Source organism: Leptinotarsa decemlineata, unplaced genomic scaffold (genome assembly GCF_025532065.1).
Source record: "Leptinotarsa decemlineata unplaced genomic scaffold, Ldec_3_MD MMD2_tig00000157_RagTag_RagTag, whole genome shotgun sequence".
Classification (NCBI taxonomy): Eukaryota; Metazoa; Arthropoda; class Insecta; order Coleoptera; family Chrysomelidae; genus Leptinotarsa; species Leptinotarsa decemlineata.
The window spans coordinates 2,133,173-2,153,910 of record NW_027412543.1 but is presented as its reverse complement, the minus strand read 5'-3'; the positions used below and the strand labels follow the sequence as shown (position 1 = coordinate 2,153,910).

Sequence of the window (20,738 nt, the reverse complement as noted above, 5' to 3'; positions counted from 1 at the left end):
CCGGCGATTTAAGTGTTCTTCTGTATTTTGATGCGTAGATTACGAATCCGAAAGAAAAAAGCGGCGCTCTCCCTTATTTACAAAGTAACGGCCCTTCAAAGTTCAGATAAGGGCAACTTTTCAGCCTTCTTTTTCACCGTATAAACTTGTGATGTACTGTTTGGAACCTTTGATGTAGTAATGAATATTACTGGAGTTTTGCCCAACACCAAATCGTTATTTTTACACCTCGACACGTGTTTCGATCACCAAGTTATCATCTTCAAGAGGAAGATAAAACTAGAAACTACTCAAAACTAAAGCTATTTATGCTATTCAGGTACATCATACAGGTAGGTAATCAGTAATACCACCCATACAAGTGTACCACCCTAAATTAATTTTACAATTGGCCTTTCTATTATTTTACAATATGTCCTTATGTATGTTTAAATGTTACAGCTATATATAGAACAAATATCAGCTATATGAAATTAGTTTCACAATATTGCATATCTAAATATATTTACAATGTGTCTTTCTGTAGTAATCAGTAAACCCAACAATATTATTTCAACAAGCTATACAGTATGATATTTGGTATTGGTCCGTTATCGTTATTCATAATATTATTATGTTCACTCATTTCTACACTCTCATAGGCATCTAGTTGCCTGCTGTTGTTAACTTGTCTAACTAATCTTAAAGAACTGAAGTTTATGAAATGGTTTTGTTGCAAAATACGATGGGTGACTGCTGATTTTTCAGGTCTTCCATATTTTAAGTGTGCTATATGTTTCTAATATCTCACTTGAAAAGATCTTTTTGTCTGTCCATAATATTTTGCATCGCATTCCTTATATTCAATTTCGTAAATTCCAGACTTTTCCGAATTCTCGACTTTGTCTTTTGGACTTCCCAAAAGGCTCTGCAGTGTATGATTTAAAAACCACCTTCATACCTAGTTCCTTGAAAATATTTCCAAAGTTCTTCGTATATTGGTGGTATGGAACTGAGATGTATTTATCGTGGTTTTTGTCCTTTCTGAAAGTCGAGATTTCGTTCATTCTCAACCTAAACTTCTTTTTCCTAATTATGTCATCTACAATACCCCTCGAGAAACCGTTAGTGGCTGCTACTAACGGTTTCTTGTAAAATTAATTTAGGGTGGTACACTTGTTTGGGTGGTAATACTGATTACCTACCTGTATGATGTACCTGAATAGCATAAATAGCTTTAGTTTTGAGTAGTTTATAGTTTTATCTTCCTCTTGAAGAAGATCACTCGGTGATCGAAACACGTGTTGAGGTGTAGAAATAACGATTTGGTGTTGGGAAAAAACTCCAGTAATATTCATTAACCATATAAACTATTTAAAAACGCAAGCATTTATTCACTAGGCCACCTTTACACCTTATTCCTCCTTCCTTGACACTTTTCACTTCAACAATCAACATTTTTCCAATAAAAATGTTAAAAAATGTACGGAGCTGCTTTTTAAGTTACATATCTCTATATTTTACGTTTTTAAGGTTAATGACATAGTTGGTACGACTGATGCAAGTATTCAATTTCCAATTAAGTTTTTATAAGAAAAATATTGATTGTTGAATTGAAAAGTGTCAATTAAAGGAGAATGAGGTGTAAAGGTGACTTACTCAATAAACGCTTGTGCTTTTAAGTAGTTTATCTTATGAAAAAGAAAGATGAAAAGTTGCCCTTTTCTGAACTTTGAAAGGAAGTAACTTTGTAAATGAATGAGAGCGCAGCTTTTTTCTTTCGGATTCGTAATCTACGCATCGAAATACGTAAGTAAACTCAAAACATTTTTCAAAATCGGAGGGTGCACTCAAAACGAATATTCAGTTTTTTATAGTCTCTCATGTGTTCTGAAATTCGTGTTTTATTATATCTTCCAGTTTGACCAACGTAGCATTTGTGACATCTTCCACAGTTCAATTTGTACACTACGTTAGATTGCAGGTCTTGGGGTGTTTTTTTATTTGTTTTATTTAAGAAAAAATGCTTTCCAACTGTACTTTCATTTAAGAAGGCTACTTTAATTTGATTGCTTATGACTATCATTCCAAGTTTATCAGATGAATTTTCTATAAATGACATTTTGTGATATTTGGGTTTCACCTCAGTATTTTGGGAAGAGGAACTTTTTTCTGTCATTATTTTTCTAATGAGGGCTTCAGAAAAATTATTTGTAGTAGGTAATTCTCAATCAATTTGAGAATTTTGTTATGGAAATCAGAATTGGAAATGGTAATTGTTCTAGATTTCAAATTCCCTATAATATTGATTTTACTGTGGAAGTTATGTTTGGAAAATTATTTCAAAAATCTCTCGTAGGAGATTTGAGCCGGTTCTAACCCCCCCCCCCTCCTTTGAAGTATCTGATGCATGATGGTTCATATATGAATGGGTTGTGTGTGTGTGTGTGTTTTGCTCAAGAGTCTTTTTTATAAATATGGTTGAACATCTAGAACAGCTGGATGTTCAAAATCAAAATTGTGTGCATATTCTTTTTCATGTTCAATCAGGGCTGTGGAGTTTTTGCTTATATTCAGTTTCTCAGAGTCTGTCATGCGTTCTGAAACTTGTGTTTTATGATACCGTTCAGTTTGACCAACATAGCATTTGTGACACCTTCCACAGTTCAATTTGTACACTACATTAGATTGCATGTCTTGGGGTGTTTTTTTTTTGCTTGTTAACTTTTTATGCATATATTTTGTAGTTCTGCCATGACCAAATCTGCACAAATGGTTGATATACAATTACCCATTACCAACTCGAAAAATTTGTTTGTAAATAGTTCCATTGTAACAAAAGTAATTGGAGTCTATACATTCATGTCCTTTTGCGTTGGTGTTCTATCGAAGGTATTGCAATTTTTTTTATTTTATTTTTTAAATGTATCTAATATGTCTAATGTTTTTTCAAAATAGTTATATCAACACGGAGAAACTACTTTTTGGTAAGTAATAGAAACGATACTTGTCGTATAAGTTTCTGTGGGAGGTATGTTTATGAAACTACATTATTACAAAGCCCGAAGAAGAATTTAATTGAATTCGAAACGTTGGCAAGAAAACAATTGTTTCTTTGAGAAAAAATTGATCCTGTTATCAACCAACCATTCTTCAGATATATTATTATTGTCTATTATTATATTCCATTCTAATTATTTTGTGAATTTCTAGCTTGGAGTATGCCTCTTTTCACTGATACCGGCAAATCTGAGAAGGGTAAGGTGAATATCCTGCAAGACGTGGTGTTGGTGCAGGGATCAGAGCTACCAGAGAATATCGTGGACTTCCTAACTCCCACTCAGCCCCCTTCCTGGAGAACCTGTGATGGTGACAACTCCAAGACCTGAATGTAGCAGAATGGAGGATGTTCGTTCAACCACCCCCTCTTCTGAAACGAGCAGCACCAGCAAAGACGCGGAGAAGGGTTCGAAGAGGGCCAACAAGAGAGAGGCAGCGAACGGTAGCGATAATGAGTTTGCTGCCCCCCAATCGAATAAGAAAAGAGTGTCCGCCGCTAAGTCGAAGCAGGTGGAGCCGAAGGTGAAACCAAAGCAGTCGGAGCTGCGGAAATATATGAAAATATGGGATGAGACGAATCCTTATCGGCAGCCGCCGATGACCTCGACCCTGTGGCGAGCCCCATCTACGTTGGATACCACCGTTTCAAAGTCCGAGACGGTCAATACGAAAAATCAGCCACCGACGGCATCGCAGATGCCATCCACTGCATTAAACATTGAGCCAACCACCACCACGACATCTTCAGAGACCACAACCGGGCCGCATAACCTACCAAAAGCTGGATCCATAGTACCTCAGCCACCAATGCCCACCACCATGACATCTTCAGAGACCACAACTGGGACGCATAACCTACCAAAAGCTGGATCCATGGTACCTCAGCCACAGATGCCCACCAGCATGACATCTTTAGAGACCACAACCGGGCGCATAACTTACCAAAAGCCGGATCCATAGTACCTCAGCCACCGATGCCCACCACCATGATATCTTTAGAGACCACAACCGGACCGCATAATCTACCAAGAGCCGGATCCATACTATCTCCGCCACCGATGCCTGTGCCAACTGTTCAGGGGACAACTTCCGTCCCACCCTCTGGTAGCAAGATGGACTTACCGACACCGCAGAGGAGCTGCAACTTAGTCAACGACGTGCTCGAACTCGGCAGAATATGCCGAGAGAGGAAGACGAAGCTACTAGTGATCCGGGACAGCGATGAGAGATTGGCAGAGATTGCCACACGCAAGCGACGATGTGGTTCGACAGGAACAACTAGTCGAACGGAAAAGTTGTTTGCTGGCTGAACTGTCAGAGGTGGAAACCAACATTGAAAGGGGAAGTCAGGACATCGTCGGAGTCAATGAGGAGTACCGTGTTGAGGGTGATTCAACGAAACAGTACCGGCTGGAAGTCGCCCACATTAGCAACTGTGTGAAGGATCTTCAGAAGCGGATCAAGAAAGGAGTTGACGACATGGTGACATAATCAACATTTATTTCCCTAAATTTCAATTCGAAGACGATGACGACAGATAAACATTCAAATTAGTTTGGTAGATATTGGAAGGTTAGAAGAAGAAGGTTGTAATCTTGGAATAAACAATGTGGAAAAAAATTCCTCGTCTTTCATTCCATTTCATACTACTTTGATCATTGTGATTTTTCTTGTGAAATTGAAAATAAATGAGATAATTCCATTATAAGATTTCACCCCCTACTTATTTCAAATTTAAATCGATACAAATATCGAACCTATTAAAAAAAATTGATGGGATCGAAATTGTAGGAAATTCAATTTTATACAACTGTGTTCATCACGAAGTTTCTCGTAAAGTCAAAATTAAACGTGATAATACAATGACGAAATTTCACCTCCACCCTTTCTCTAAAAATATCGATTTTATGAAAAAAAAATTATAGGAATCAAAATTGTTGAGAATTTAATTTCATACAACTTTTGTCATAACTATTTTTCTCATAAAATTCAATATAGATAAGTTATATAATGGAAAATGTATATTTTTAGCCGTAATCCAATTTCATATGCTAATGAAAGACGACACTGTCAGAAGAAAAGCGAAATTCAAACTACAGCTGCGATTTTTTCGGAATTCATCTCGATGCGCTTTCATGTACTGAATGACGACGTTCACGATCACAACTCGTCTTTTATATGATACGATTGTGGTCGTGGTACGTCACACTACTCTCACGTAGTTCAAGGGTGTGACGTAGGTGAAGGTCATTCAAGTTCGAATTCAAAACATTTCTTCAAAGTCACCTTGTCGACATCATGTGGCGTATGTAGAGGTCATTTCAAAGTCAAAATAACCACATGAATCAATGAAGGTTGTGAAAATATGAGAAGTGAATGAAGGTCATTCAAGGTTAAATCCAAAACATTATCTCAAAGTCACATTGACCGTATCTCCTTCTGACATAGTTCAAGGGTGTGACGTAGATGAAGATCGTTCAAAGTCGAACTCAAAAGACTTCTTCAAAGTCACCTTGTCGACATTATGTGACGTATGTAGAGGTCATTTCAAAGTCGAAATAATCACATGAATCAATGAATGTCGTGAAAATATGGGAAGTGAATGAAGGTCATTCAAGGTTAAATCCAAAACATTATCTCAAAGTCACATTGACCGTATCACCTTCTGACATAGTTCAAGGTGTGACGTAGATAAAGCTCGTTCAACGTCGAACTCAAAAGACTTCTTCAAAGTCACCTTGTCGACATTATGTGACGTATGTAGAGGTCATTTCAAAGTCAAAATAATCACATGAATCAATGAATGTCGTGAAAATATGGGAAGTGAATGAAGGTCATTCAAGGTTAAATCCAAAACATTATCTCAAAGTCACATTGACTGTATCACCTTCTGACATAGTTCAAGGGTGTGAAGTAGATAAAGCTCGTTCAACGTCGAACTCAAAAGACTTCTTCAAAGTCACCTTGTCGACATCATGTGACGTATGTAGAGGTCATTTCAATGTTGATGTGACCGAGACAGACTAAAAATCTCAAGGTCAACCCCCAAGGTTATGCGACTTTGAACATTGTTCTAAATAGCTGTGAAAATATAAAGTGTGAATGAAAGTCTTTCAAAGTCAAACTCAAAACACTACCTCAAAGTCGCCTTATCCTTATTACCTTATGACGTACATTAAGGGTGTGACGTAGATCAAGGTCGATCAGGTCGAAGCCAACTCGATGCGTCGAACACAGGCGCTCCCCCACCACCACCACCACCAATTCCAACTCGATGTGTTGACAGAAGGCGATACAAGCAAACAGTGGTCGTTGAAACTTCACGGAGTGCAGACGTATACGCTCTCTGTCACGATGGTACCGTCCAAACTGGTGAAGAAGGACCGCTCATCAGTCGATGGATCTTCGTCGTATGCAGACGTGTGGTTATTCTGTACAAACAGGTACAGAATACACATGAAGGACAATATCAAACCCTGACTTTACCATGTATGCAATCTAGTTCCCTAATCTCAAAGTTGAATTCCATATTCAAGGTCATGTTTCATGAACATAACTGAAGGATGTAAACCCTGTACCGTGCATTCCCACACACCAAGTAATTGTAATTACGTCACTATGTCACACACACACACACACACACAAAATTCCATATGAAAAAAAAATCTGAACGATCCCTGCACCAGACACTTCAAGGTCACATCACCTTGATGTTATTTAACAATAAAAAAAAGCAAATAATACGTCATAGTGGTGGAGGGAGGCCCAGAACCGGAAAAAAATTCTGAACGATCCATACACCAGACGCTTCAAGGTCACATCGCCTTGACTTCACTAAACAACAACAAAAAAAGCAATTAATACGTCATAGTGGTGGGGGGAGGCTTAGAACCGGCTCAAATCTCCTACTCAATGATCTACAGAGTCAGATTTAAAACCTTCCCATCTGCATTCAACAGTCCTTCCCAGTGAACACGATATGAAGGCAAATTTGCCCTATATTTCGTGAGATACTACGGATCGACCTTTTTTGCGTATTTGATAGCCGTTGCTGGCATTTTTGCAAGGTACTTCTAGTATCTCGAATATTTGTCCCAAAAGTTGAGCTTCTACATACAAGATAATCTCTCGTTCGGGAGAAACATTCAAAACAAATCTGATGACCGTTGAGTCAAGCAAACTGGACATTCTAGTGCAGAGTCTATGACGTCTTTAAAACGTTCTCCAGGCGAATATGTGAAAAGTCTCAATAGTTATTACTGTATTGCGTGCATAAAAGAATTGTGTCAATATTCGGTCCACAACGCAGGTCGAAGCCAAAAATTCTCTCGAATGTGGCATGAAAACACGAATTTCATACACGAAATACAAACAACATTTTTTGTACAACCGTCGAAGTGAATTAACATCGTCTGAAATATATTGAATACATACATCTTGACGTAGATATACATCTTGTCCCGATAAGTTATCGCGTTATCGCTTTTGAACGACTGTTGTCTTGAAAATAGTTTTCAATGCTTTCAGTAATATCGAATATAGAAATGTTTCCTGTCTGAAAAAACTTAGCCCAAAATAACTTAGTAAAACTTCTCTTTTTCATTCATTCTATCCTTGATGACATCAATAATTACAATACAATTTCACAACATTCAATGGATATGGACATTCTAGTGCAGAGGCTATGACGTCTTCCAAACTTACTCCAGGCGAATATGTAAAAAGTCTTTATAGTCACTTCTGTATTGAGTGCGGAAAAATAGTGTCAATATTCGGCCCATACCGCAGGTCGAAGTAAAAAATACTCTCGAATGTGGCATGAAAACACGAATTTTATACACGAAATACAAACAACATTTTCTGTACGACTGTTATAGTGAATTTACATCGTCTGAAATATATTGAATACATACATCTTGACGTAGTTTTTGTCCAGTTAAGTTATCACGTTATCGCTTCAGAACGACTGTTGTCTTGAAAATAGTATTCAATGTTTTCAGTAAAATCGACTACAGAAGTTTTCCCTGTCTGAGAGAACTCAGCCCAAAATGACTAAGTAATATTTCTCTTTTTCATTCATCCTATATTTGATGATATCAATGCTTACAATACAATTCCACAACATCCAGTGGTCTTTCTGTGTGTTACTGTTGGCAAGCCGCGTGTTAGACTTTTTGACTTGTTTGATTGTAGTTGCTTCAATTTCAATTTATATTTGAGAAGATGGATGTTGATTTCAATGGTGGTAGTATAACCCGTATAGATATATCTGAGAAATATACAGTTCTGCACAATATTCCGTGAGATACTATGGATCGACCTTTTTGGCGGATTTGATAGCCGTTGCTAGCATTTTTGCAAGGTACTTCTAGTATCTCGAATATTTGTTTCAGAGTTGGACCTCTACATACAGCACAATCTCTCGTTCGGGAGAAATATCCAAAACTGATCTGATAACCGTTTTGTCAAGCAAACTGGATATTCTAATGTAGAGGCTATGACGTCTTCCAAACGTTTCCCTGGCGAATATGTAGAAAATCTTAATATTTATTTCTGTATTGAGTGCAGAAAACGAGTGTTTTTATACACGAAATACAAACAACTTTTTTTGTTCGACTGTTAAAGTGAATTTACATCGTCCCGATGAGTTATCGCGTTATCGCTTTCAAACGACTGTTTAGAAATAGTATTCAATGTTTTTAATGAAATCGAATACAGAAATTTTTTCTGTCTGAAAAAACTTAGCCCAAAATAACTAAGTGATACTTCTCTTTTTCATTCATTCTATCCTTGATGATATCAATACTCAAAATACAATTTCACAACATCCAGTGGTCTTTCTGTGTTGTTACAATAGACGGTTTGTTGGCAAGACGGGTGTTGGACTTTTCGACTTGTTTGATCGTAGTTGCTCCAATTTCAAGTTATATTCAGGAAGATGGATGTTGATTCCATTGGTGGTAGTAATACACGAAAAGTTATATCTGAGAACTATCTAAATTTGCACAATATTTCGTGAGATACTATGGATCGACCATTTTTTGCGAATTTGATATCCGTTGCTAGCATTTTTGCAAGGTACTTCTAATATCTCGAATATTTGTCCCAAAAGTTGGGCCTCTACAAACAGGACAATCTCTCGTTCGGGAGAAACATCCAAAACAAATCTGATGACCGTCGTGTCAAGCAAACTGGACATTCTGATGCAGAGGCCATGACGTCTTCCATACGTTCTCCAGGCGCATATGTGAAAAGTCTCAATATTTATATCTGTATTGAGTGCGGAAAATAAGTGTGTCAATATTTGGCCAATCCGCAGGTCGAAGCCAAAAATACTCTCGAATGTGGCATGAAAACAAGAATTTCATACACGACATACAAATAACATTTTTTGTACAGCTGTTGAAGTGAATTAACATCGTCTGAAATATATGGAATACATACATCTTGACGTTAGTTTTGTCCAGATAAGTTATCGCGTTATCGCTTTTAAACGACTTTCGTCTTGAAAATAGTATTGGTTGTTTTCAGTGAAATCGAATACACAATTTTTTTCTGCATGAAAAAACTTAGCCCAAAATAAATAAGTAATACTTTCCTTTTTCATTCATTTTATATTTGATGATATCAATACTTGAAATACAATTTCACAACATCCCGTGGTCTTTCTGTGTTGTTACAATAGACGGTTTGTTGGCAAGCCGCGTGTTGGAATTTTGACTTGTTTGATCGTAGTTTTTCCAATTTTAAGTTATATTCAAGAATATGGATGTTGATTCCATCGGTGTTAGTATTACCCGAATAGATATATCTGTGAAATATGATAATTTGCACAATATTTCGTGAGATACTATGGATCGACCTTTTTGGCGGATTTGATAGCCGTTGCTAGCATTTTTGCAAGGTACTTCTAGTATCTCGAATATTTGTTCCAAAGTTGGATCTCTACATACAGCACAATCTCTCGTTCGGGAGAAACATCCAAATCAAATCTGATGACCGTTTTGTCGAGCAAACTGGACATTCCAATGCAGAGGCTATGACGTCTTCCAAACGTTCTCCAGGCGAATATGTAAAAAGTCTTTATAGTTATTTCTGTATTGAGTGCGGAAAAAGAGAGTCAATATTTGGCCCAGACCGCAGGTCGAAGCCAAAAATACACTCGAATGTGGCATGATAACACGAATTTTATAGACGAAATACAAACAACATTTTTTGAACAACTGTTAAAGTGAAATTACATCGTCTGAAATATATTGAATACATACATCTTGACGTAGTATTTGTCCCAGTAAGTTATCACGTTATCGCTTCTGAACGACTGTTGTCTTGAAAATAGTATTCAATGTTTTCAGTAAAATCGATTACAGAAATTTTCCTGTCTGAAAGAACTTATCCCAAAAAGGACTGAGTAATACTTCTCTTTTCCATTTATCCTATATTTGATGATATCAATACTTACAATACAATTCCACAACATCCAGTGGTATTTCTGTGTTGTTACTATAGGCGGTTTTTTGGCAAGCCGCGTGTTAGACTTTTTGACTTGATTGATCGTAGTTGCTTCAATTTCAATTTATATTTGAGAAGATGGATGTTGATTTCAATGGTGGTTGTATAACCCGAATAAATATTCATGAGTTATATGCATTTCTGCACAATATTCCGTGAGATACTATGGATCGACTTTTTGACGGATTTGATAGCCGTTGCTAGCATTTTTGCAAGGTACTTCTAGTATCTCGAATATTTGTTCCAAAGTTGAACCTCTACATACAGGACAATCTCTCGTTCGGGAGAAACATCCAAAACAAATCTGATAACCGTTTTGTCAAGCAAACTGGACATTCTAATGTAGAGGCTATGCCGTCTCCAGAACGTTCTCCTGGCGAATATGTAAAAAGTCTCAATATTTATTTTTGTATTGAGTGCAGAAAAGGAGTGTGTCAATATGTGGCCCATACCGCAGGTCGAAGTCAAAAATACTCACGAATGTGGCATGAAAACACGATTTTTATACACGAAATAGAAACAACATTTTTTGTACGACTGTTACAGTGAATTTACATCGTCTGAAATATATGGAATACAGACATTTTGACGTTATTTTTGTAAAGATAAGTTATCGCGTTATCGCTTTCAAACGACTTTTCTCTTGAAAATAGTATGAATGTTCTCAGTGAAATCGAATACAGAATTTTTTTCTGCATGAAAAAACTCAGCCCAAAATAAATAAGTAATACTTCTCTTCTCCATTCATTTCATATCTGATGATATCAATACCTGCAATACAATTTCACAACATCCAGTGGTCTTTCTGTGTTGTTACAATAGACGGTTTGTTGGCAAGCCGCGTGTTAGACTTTTTGACATGTTTGATCGTAGTTGCTTCAATTTCAATTTATATTTGAGAAGATGGATGTTGTTTTCAATGGTGGTAGTATAACCTGAATAGATATATCTGAGAAATATGCATTTCTGCACAATATTCCGTGAGATACTATGTATCGACCTTTTGGCGGATTTGATAGCCGTTGCTAGCATTTTAGCAAGGTACTTCTAGTATCTCGAATATTTGTTCCAAAGTTGGACCTCTACATACAGAACAATCTCCCGTTCGGGAGAAACATCCAAAACAAATCTGATAACCGTTTTGTCGAGCAAACTGGACATTCTAATGTAGAGGCTATATCGTCTTCCAAACGTTCTCCTGGCGAATATGAATATGTAAATAGTCTTTATAGTCATTTCTGTATTGAGTGCCAAAGAAGAGTGTCAATATTTGGCCCAGACCGCAGGTCGAAGCCAAAAATTCTCTCGAATGTGGCATGAAACCACGAATTTAATACACGAAATACAAGCAACATTTTTTGTACAACTGTTGAGGTAAATTTACATCGTCTGAAATATATTGAAAATATACATCTTGACGTAGTTTTTGTCCCGATGAGTTACCGCGTTATCGCTTTCAAACGACTGTTGTTTCGAAAATTTTTTGCCAAAAAAATTATCCTATCAAATTTGTCTATTTCTAGTCATGTGTGTCGAAATAACCAATGAAACCAACATTACACTGATAACTACCCATGGATAGTTTTCACGGTTAGTTATCACTTATGTCATGATATTGCTAAGCAACCAACACAATAAAGTTGTTTGACATTTCAGTAATTCAATTTATTTCGAAAATGTCACTTCCTCGCTTTGGTGTTCAAAATGATGCGGCAATTGACAAAATCATTGAAGAAAATACACCAAAAAATACTGTCAATAGTAAAAAATACACTTGGAAAATATTTATGGAGTTTTGTGACGTCAGAAAATATGAATTGGATGGAAATCGTACTCTCGAAGAGCTTGCATTAATACTCAAGGATTGGGCGATTAATATGAGAAAAATGGATAGCACAGAGTTTAAGGAGGCTACTGTTAAAACCGTATGGAATATAACAAGCAAATCATTACAAGAAAAGTATTACAAGGAGTATAATATCATGCTAGACCCCTTTAAAAGTGTTGCATTAAAACAAGCGCGGAATGCACGCGACGCAGCACGAAGAAATTTACAAACAGATCCCACTAAACGCAAAACAAGCTCAGTACCATTAACTTCAAATGAAATGAGTAAAATTATAAACTTTTGGGATGAAAATACCCCTATAGGACTCCTACGCAAATTTTATCACATAGCAGCGGTGGAATTGGCTTGGAGAGGTGGTGAAGGTGCTGCTTGCTTAGTTGATTATTTTCATATCGAAAAGGACAACAATGGATCTCCAACTAATAGGATAGAATATAATCCAATTTTCAGTAAAACCTGCCAAGGGGATTCAAAGAACTGCGCCTCTAGCAAATGGTTAGTTCAAAATAGTGATAACGATGCTTGTCCTGTCAGATTATTCATTGAACTATTATCAAAACGAGGCACAAATATCAAGACAAATAGACTATTTTTAAGGCCAAATCGTCACTGGAAGACAGGAAGCGATAACTGGTATGACAATATGCCTCTGGGTAGAAATATAATCAACGGATGGACGAAATCTTCTGCTGAAGCAATTGGCTTGGATACGAAACAGAGGAAAATAACCAATCACTCTAATAGAGCAACTGCAGTCAGTCAACTAGCTGAGAGTGGAGTTCAAGAACAGCAATTGTTGAAAATTACTGGGCACAATAATGGAAATTCCATAAAACCTTATTTGAATATTGATCAGGAACATCATAACCAAATAATCAATAGTATGCGTGGAAACACCTATGCAGTAACCGAGGCAAATACAGCAAGATCAACGGAATATCATTATACGAATTGTTCTTTTAATAACTGTGTGTTCAATAAATAATTTTGTTCGAATTGCAAAAAATTTTCTCACCGAATATCCCTCGAACATTGATAAATAACTCATAATTTTATCACAACTTCCTCAAGCACGTTATTTTAGGTAACATCCCTCCGTCTTCGGCGCCGGGATGTTACCAAATAACGTTCTTTCGAAAACTGTGATAAAATTATTTCGTTAGTTATCAATGTCCTTGGGATATTATAGCTGAAAATAGTATTTAATGTTTTCAGTAAAATCGAATACAGAAATTTTTCCTGTCTGAAAAAGTTAGCCCAAAATAACTAAGTAATACTTCTCTTTTTCATTTTCGATGATATCAATACTTGAAATACAATTTCACAACATCCAGTGGTCTTTCTGTGTTTTTACAATAGACGGTTTGTTAGCAAGTCGCGTGTTAGACTTTTCGACTTGTTTGATCGTAGTTGTTCCAATTTCAAGTTGTATTCAAGAAGATGGATGTTGATTTCATTGGTGGTAGTATAACCCGAAAAGATATATCTGAGAACTATGTAAATTTGCACAATATTTCGTGAGATACTATGGATCGACCTTGCAAGGTACTTCTAGTGTCTCGAATATTCGTCCCAAAAGTTGGGCCTCTACATACAGGACAATCTCTCGTTCGGGAGAAACATCCAAAACAAATCTGATGATCGTCGTGTCAAGCAAACTGGATATTCTCATGCAGAGGCCCTGACGTCTTCCATACGTTCTCCAGGCGCATATGCGAATATTCTCAATAGTTATTTTTGTATTGAGTGCGGAAAAGGAGTGTGTCAATATTTGGCCCATATCACAGGTCGAAGCCAAAAATACTCTCGAATGTGGCATGAAAACACGAATTTTATACACGAAATAAAAACAACATTTTTTGTACAACTGTTAAAGTGAATTAACATCGTCTGAAATATATGGAATACAGACATTTTGACGTTATTTTTGTAAAGATAAGTTATTGCGATATCGCTTTCAAATGACTTTTCTCTTGAAAATAGTATTGAATGTTTTCAGTGAAATCGAATACAGAATTTTTTTCTGTATGAAAAAACTTAGCCCAAAATAAATAAGTAATACTTCTCTTCTCCATTCATTTCATATCTGATGATATCAATACTTGCAATACAATTTCACAACATCCAGTGGTCTTTCTGTGTTGTTACAATAGACGGTTTGTTGGCAAGCCGCGTGTTAGCCTTTTTGACTTGTTTGATCGTAGATGCTTCAATTTCAAGTTACATCTAAGAAGATGGGTGTTGATTTCAATGGTGGTAGTATAACCCGAATAGATATATCTGAGAAATATGGAAATTTGCACAATATTTCGTGAGATACTATGGATCGACCTTTTTGACGGATTTGATAGCCGTTGCTAGCATTTTTGCAAGGTACTTCTAGTGTCTCGAATATTTGTCCCAAAAGTTGGGCCTCTACATACAGGACAATCTCTTGTTCGGGAGAAACATCCAAAACAAATCTGATAACCGTTTTGTCAAGCAAACTAGATATTCTAATGTAGAGGCTATGACGTCTTCCAAACGTTCTTTAGGCGAATATGTAAAAAGTTTTCATAGTAATTTCTGTATTGGATGCGGAAAAAAAATGACAATATTTGGCCCATACCGCAGGTCGAAGTCAAAAATACTCCCGAATGTGGCATGAAAACACGAATTTTATACACGAGATACAAACAACATTTTCTGTACGATTGTTATAGTGAATTTACATCGTCTGAAATATATTGAATATATACATCTTGACGTAGTTTTTGTCCCAATAAGTTATCACCTTATCGCTTCTGAATGACTGTTGTCTTGAAAATAGTATTCAATGTTTTCAGTAAAATCGATTACAGAAATTTTTCCTTCTGAAAGAACTTAGCCCAAAATGACAAAGTAATACTTCTCTTTTTCATTTATCCTATTTTTGATGATATCAATACTCACAATACAATTCCACAAAATCCAGTGGTATTTATGTGTTGTTACTATAGGCGATTTTTTGGCAAGCCGCGTGTTAGACTTTTTGACTTGATTGATCGTAGTTGCTTCAATTTCAATTTATATTTGAGAAGATGGATGTTGATTTCAATGGTGGTAGTATAACCCGAATAAATATATATGAGTTATATGCATTTCTGCACAATAGTCCGTGAGATACTATGGATCGACCTTTTTGACGGATTTGATAGCCGTTGCTAGCATTTTTGCAAGGTACTTCTAGTATCTCGAATATTTGTTCCAAAGTTGGACCTCTACATACAGCACAATTCCGTTCGGAAGAAACATCCAAAACAAATCTGATAACCGTTTTGTCGAGCAAACTGGACATTCTAATGTAGAGGCTTTATCGTCTTCCAAACGTTCTCCTGGCGAATATGAATATGTAAAAAGTCTTTATATTTCTGTATTGAGTGCCAAGAAAGAGTGTCAATATTTGGCCCAGACCGCAGGTCGAAGCCAAAAATTCTCTCGAATGTGGCATGAAACCACGAATTTAATACACGAAATACAAGCAACATTTTTGTACAACTGTTGAAGTAAATTTACATCGTCTGAAATATATTGAAAACATACATCTTGACGTAGTTTTTGTCTCGATGAGTTACCGCGTTATCGCTTTCAAACGACTGTTGTTTCGAAAATATTATTTGATGTTTTCAGTAAAATCGAATACAGAAATTTTTCCTGTCTGAAAAAAGTTAGCCCAAAATAACTAAGTAATACCTCTTTTTTTCATTTTCGATGATATCAATACTTGAAATACAATTTCACAACATCCAGTGGTCTTTCTGTGTTTTTACTATAGACGGTTTGTTGGCAAGTCGCGTGTCAGACTTTTCGACTTGTTTGATCGTAGTTGCTCCAATTTCAAGATGGATGTTGATTTCATTGGTGGTAGTATTACCCGAAAAGATATATCTGAGAACTATGTAAATTTGCACAATATTTCATGAGATACTATGGATCGACCTTTTTGACGGATTTGATAGCCGTTGCTAGCATTTTTGCAAGGTACATCTAGTGTCTCGAATATTAGTCCCAAAAGTTGGCCTCTACATACAGGACAATCTCTCGTTCGGGAGAGAAACATCCAAAACAAATCTGATAACCGTTTTGTCAAGCAAACTAGACATTCTAATGTAGAGGCTATGACGTCTTCCAAACGTTCTCCAGGCGAATATGTAAAAAGTCTTTATAGTTATTTTTGTATTGAGTGCGGAAAAAGAGTGTCAATATTTGGCCCATACCGCAGGTCGAAGTCAAAAATACTCCCGAATGTGCCATGAAAACACGAATTTTATACACGAAATACCAACAACATTTTTTGTACGACTATTATAGTGAATTCACATCGTCTGAAATATATTGAATACATACATTGACGTAGTTTTTGTCCCAATAAGTTATCACGTTATCGCTTCTGAACGACTGTTGTTTTGAAAATAGTATTCAATGTTTTCAGTAAAATCGAAAACAGAAATTTTTCCTGTCTGAAAGAACTTAGCCCAAAATGACTAAGTTATACTTCTCTTTTTCATTCATCCTATATTTGATGATATCAATGCTAACAATACAATTTCACAACATCCAGTGGTCTTTTTGTGTTGTTACTGTAGGCGGTTTGTTGGCAAGCCGCGTGTTAGACTTTTTGACTTGTTTGATCGTAGTTGCTTCACTTTCAATTCATATTTGAGAAGATGGATGTTGATTTCAATGGTGGTAGTATAACCCGAATAGATATATCTGAGAAATATGCATTTCTGCACAATATTCCGTGAGATACTATGTATCGACCTTTTTGGCGGATTTGATAGCCGTTGCTAGCATCTTCGCAAGGTACTTCTAGTATCTCGAATATTTGTCCCAAAAGTTGGGCCTCTACATACAGGACAATCTCTCGTTCGGGAGAAACATCCAAAACAAATCTGATAACCGTTTTGTCAAGCAAACTAGACATTCTAATGTAGAGGCTATGACGTCTTCCAAACGTTCTCCAGGCGAATATGTGAAAAGTCTTTATGGTTATTTCTGTATTGAGTGCCAAGAAAGAGTGTCTATATTTGGCCCAGACCGCAGGTCAGAGCCAAAAATTCTCTCGAATGTGGCATGAAAACACGAATTATATAGACGAAATACAAACAACATTTTTTGTACAACTGTTGAAGTGAATTTACATCGTCTGAAATATATTGAATACATACATTGACGTAGTTTTTGTCCCGATGAGTTATCGCGTTATCGCTTTCAAACGACTGTTGTTTTGAAAATAGTATTCAATGTTTTCAGTAAAATCGAATACAGAAATTTTTCCTGTCTGAAAAAACTTAGCCCAAAATAACTGAGTGATACTTCTCTCTTTCATTTCCGATATCAATACTTGAAATACAATTTCACATCTAGTGGTCTTTCTATGTTTTTACTATAGACGGTCTGTTGGCAAGTCGCGTCTTAGACTTTTCGACTTGTTTGATCATAGTTGCTCCAATTTCAAGTTGTATTCAAGAAGATGGATGTTGATTTCAATGGTGGTAGTATAACCCGAATAGATATATCTGAGAACTATGTAAATTTGCACAATATTCCGTGAGATACTATGGATCGACCTTTTTGACGGATTTGATAGCCGTTGCTTGCATTTTTGCAAGGTACTTTTAGTGTCTAGAATATTTGTCCCAAAAGTTGGGCCTCTACATACAGGACAATCTCTTGTTCGGGAGAAACATCCAAAAGAAATCTGATAACCGTTTTGTCAAGCAAACTAGACAGTCTAATGTAGAGGCTATGACGTCTTCCAAACGTTCTTTAGGCGAATATGTAAAAAGTCCTCATAGTTATTTCTGTATTGAATGCGGAAAAAAAATGTCAATATTTGGCCCATACCGCAGGTCGAAGTCAAAAATACTCCCGAATGTGGCATGAAAACACGAATTCTATACACGAAATACAAACAACATTTTTTGTACGACTGTTATGGTGAATTAACATCGTCTGAAATTTATTGAATGCATACATCTTGACGTAGTTTTTGTCCCAATAATTTATCACGTTATCGCTTCTGAACGACTGTTGTCTTGAAAATAGTATTCAATGTTTTCAGTAAATCGATTACAGAAATTTTTCCTGTCTGAAAGAACTTAGCCCAAAATGACTAAGTAATATTTCTCTTTTTCATTCATCCTATATTTGATGATATCAATGCTTACAATACAATTCCACAACATCCAGTGGTCTTTCTGTGTTGTTACTGTAGGCGGTTTTTTGGCAAGCCGCGTGTTAGACTTGTTGACTTGTTTGATCGTAGTTGCTTCAATTTCAATTTATATTTGAGAGGATGGATGTTGATTTCAATGGTGGTAGTATAACCCGAATAGATATATCTGAGAAATATGCATTTCTGCACAATATTCCGTGAGATACTATGTATCGACCTAGCCGTTGCTAGCATTTTCGCAAGGTACTTCTAGTATCTCGAATATTTGTCCCAAAAGTTGGGCCTCTACATACAGGACAATCTCTCGTTCGGGAGAAACATCCAAAACAAATCTAATGATCGTCGTGTCAAGCAAACTGGATATTCTCATGCAGAGGCCCTGACGTCTTCCATACGTTCTCCAGGCGCATATGTGAAAATTCTCAATAGTTATTTTTGTATTGAGTGCGGAAAAGGAGTGTGTCAATATTTGGCCCATATCACAGGTCGAAGCCAAAAATACTCTCGAATGTGGCATGAAAACACGAATTTTATACACGAAATAAAAACAACATTTTTTGTACAACTGTTAAAGTGAATTAACATCGTCTGAAATATATGGAATACAGACATTTTGACGTTATTTTTGTAAAGATAAGTTATCGCGTTATCGCTTTCAAACGACTTTTCTCTTGAAAATAGTATTGAATGTTTTCAGTGAAATCGAATACAGAATTTTTTTCTGATGAAAAAACTTAGCCCAAAAAAAATAAGTAATACTTCCCTTCTCCATTCATTTTATATTTGATGATATCAATACTTACAATACAATTTCACAACATCCAGTGGTCTTTCTGTGTTGTTACAATAGACGGTTTGTTGGCAAGCCGCGTGTTAGCCTTTTTGACTTGTTTGATCGTAGATGCTTCAATTTCAAGTTATATCTAAGAAGATGGATGTTGATTTCAATGGTGGTAGTATAACCCGAATAGATATATCTGAGAAATATGCAAATTTGCACAATATTCTCGTGAGATACTATGGATCGACCATTTTGGCGGATTTAATAGCCGTTGCAAGCATTTCTGCAAGGTACTTCTATTATCTCGAATATTTGTTTCAAATTTGGACCTTTACATACAGCACGATCTCTCGTTCGAGAGAATCATCCAAAACAAATCTGATGAGCATTTTGTTAAGCAAACTGGACATTCTAATGTAGAGGCTATGACGTCTCCCAAACGTTCTCCAGGCGAATATGTAAAAAAGTCTTTATAGTCATTTCTGTATTGAGTGCCAAGAAAGAGTGTCAATATTTGGCCCAGACCGCAGGTCGAAGCCAAAAATTCCCTCGAATGTGGCATGAAACACGAATTTATTACACGAAATACAAGCAACATTTTTTGTACAACTGGCAAAGTAAATTTACATCGTCTGATATATTGAAAACATACATCTTGACGTAGTTTTTGTCCCGATGAGTTATCGCGTTATCGCTTTCAAACGACTGTTGTCTTGAAAATACTAATTTACACATTCAAGACAAAGTGTTCCAGCCTCAAAATGTAGAATATGTCGTCAACGATGCTGAAAAACAAATTTTGTACTTTCGACTACAATAATTTTTGTTCAATATGTAAACGTACCGAATGTGGGTGAAATTCCAAGGAAATATGCGTGAAGGCTTAGTAAACAATGAAAATTGATTTGTCCAACATGTCGTTATTATTGATTTCTTATGATTGTGATATGTGATAATATATTAAAAAATATTGTAATTATTATTATTTAAATAATAATTAATATTAATAAATTAAAGAAATTTAAATAATAATTATATATTTGAATTAATTTATATAAATATAAATTGAATAAAATTGTAAAATATTTAGAATAGATTGTACATATTAGTTGAGTAATACAATAAAAATATTTGTATGTAAGATATATAATTTATTATTATTTATAAATAAATATTGATATAAGTAACGAAATAAAAATTGTTTAAGTATTTGAATAAATAATAAATTATTATTATATTTTAAATAGATATTAATTATTTAGTGATATAGAGAGAAGAGTCTCATCATTGTCAAAGGCTGTTTGATTTATATTTTCGTCATTCACTGTTGAATTTCCATGCATGAAATTCGTTCTAGT

The 20,738-nt window shown here is 35.9% G+C and overlaps 2 long non-coding RNA genes across 2 annotated transcripts in view; one reads left to right on the top strand and one right to left on the bottom strand.

The window, feature by feature from the left end:
- The window catches only part of LOC141481329 (uncharacterized), a 198,283-nt gene that overhangs the window by 122,588 nt on the left and 54,957 nt on the right, over positions 1-20,738 (bottom strand). The gene's annotated exons all lie outside the window — the stretch shown is intronic.
- On the top strand, positions 12,112-13,396 carry LOC141481328 (uncharacterized). Its single transcript, XR_012464894.1, has 2 exons — positions 12,112-12,895; positions 12,998-13,396. It is a non-coding gene; the product is annotated as an uncharacterized lncRNA (long non-coding RNA).